This window comes from Triticum urartu, chromosome 3A (assembly GCF_056163025.1).
Source record: "Triticum urartu cultivar PI428250 chromosome 3A, HENAU_Tu73, whole genome shotgun sequence".
Classification (NCBI taxonomy): domain Eukaryota; kingdom Viridiplantae; phylum Streptophyta; class Magnoliopsida; order Poales; family Poaceae; genus Triticum; species Triticum urartu.
This window is the reverse complement of record NC_141875.1, coordinates 49,269,438-49,271,554: the sequence shown is the minus strand read 5'-3', so window position 1 is coordinate 49,271,554 and position 2,117 is coordinate 49,269,438.

Genomic DNA, 2,117 nt, shown 5'->3' with positions numbered 1-2,117 from the left:
ACAATGGAGTGAGCTAATGACTTATTGGAAATAATACATACCGATGTATGTGGTCCAATGAGTATTAAGGCACACGGCGGGTATTGTTATTTTCTGACCTTCACAGATGGTTTGAGCAGATATGGGTATGTCTACTTAATGAAACACAAGTCTGAAACATTTGAAAAGTTCAATGAATTTCAGAGTGAAGTGGAAAATCATCGTAACAAGCAAATAAAGTTTCTAAGATCTGATCGCGGAGGCGAATATTTGAGTTACGAGTTTGGCCTTCATTTAAAACAATGTGGAATAGTTTCACAACTCACACCACCTGGAACACCACAGCGTAATGGTATGTTCGGACGTCGTAACCGTACTTTATTAGATATGGTGCGACCTATGATGTCTCTTACCAACTTACCACTCTCGTTTTGGGGTTATGCATTAGAGACAGCTGCATTCACGTTAAATAGGGCAACGTCTAAATCCGTTGAGATGACACTGTATGAACTGTGGTTTGGCAAGAAACCTAAGCTGTCGTTTCTTAAAGTTTGGGGTTGTGATACTTATGTCAAAAGGCTTCAGCCTGGTAAATCTTGAACCCAAATCGGAGAAGTGCGTCTTCATAGGATACCCTAAATAAACAATTGGGTACATCTTCTACCACAAATCTGAAGGCAAGATCTTTGTTGCTAAGAATGAAAAGTTTCTAGAGAAGGAGTTTCTCTCGAAAGAAGTGAGTGGGAGGAAAGTAGAACTTGATGAGGTAATTGTACCTTCTCTCGAATTGGTAAGTAGCTCATCATAGAAATCCGTTCCCGTGATGCCTACACCAACTAGAGAAGTAGCTAATGATAATGATCATGAAACTTCAGATCAAGTTACTACTGGACCTGTAGGTCGAATAGAGCACGTTCCGCACCAGAGTGGTATGGTAATCCTATTCTAGAAGTCATGTTATTAGACCATGGCAAACCTACGAACTATGAATAAGCTATGATGAGCCCAGATTCCGATAGATGGCTTGAGGCCATGAAATCTGAGATAGTAGGATCCATGTATGAGAAAAAAGTGTGGACTTTGGTGGACCTGCCCAATGATCGGCAAGCCATTGAGAATAAATGGATCTTCAAGAGGAAGACGGACACTGATGGCAGTGTCACTATCTACAAAGCTCGACTTGTCGCAAAAGGTTTTCGACAAGTTCAAGGTGTGGACTACAATGAGATTTTCTCACTCGTAGCGATGCTTAAGTCTGTCCGAATCATATTAGCAATTGCCGCATTTATGAAATCTGGCAAATGGATGTCAAAACTACATTCCTTAATGGATTTCTTAAAGAAGAGTTGTATATGATGCAACCAAAAGGTTTTGTCAATCCTAAAGGTGCTAACAAAGTGTGCAAACTCCAATGATCTATCTATGGACTAGTGCAAACATCTCGGAGTTGGAATATACGCTTGATAAGGTGATCAAAGCATTTGGTTTTATATAGACTTATGGTGAATCCTGTATTTACAAGAAAGTGAGTGGGAGCATTTCTGATATTATATGTTGATGACAAATTGTTGATTGGAAATGATGTAGAATTTCTTGATAGCATAAAAGTATATTTGGATAAGAATTTTTCAATGAAAGACCTTGGTGAAGCTGCTTACATATTGGGCATCAAGATCTATAGAGATAGATCAAGATGCTTGATAAGACTTTCAGTGAGTACATACCTTGACAAGATTTTGAAGGAGTTTAAAATGGATCAGTCAAAGAAGGAGTTCTTGCCTGTATTGTAAGGTGTGAAGTTGAGTAAAGACTCAAAAACCGACCACGACAGAAGATAAAGAGAGAATGAAACTCATTCCCTATGCCTCAGCCACAGGTTCTATAAAGTATGTCATGCTGTGTACCAAACCTGTTGTGTACCTTGCCATGAGTTTGCCAACGGGGTACAATAGTGATCCGGGACTAGATCACTGTACAGCGATGAAAATTATCCTTAGTTACCTTAAAGAGGACTAAGGAAATGTTTATCGGTTATGGAGGTGATAAAGAGTTCGTCGTAAAGAGTTACGTCGCTGAAAGCTTTGACACTGATCTAGATGACTCTAAGTCTCAATCTAGATATGTATTGAACGTAGGAG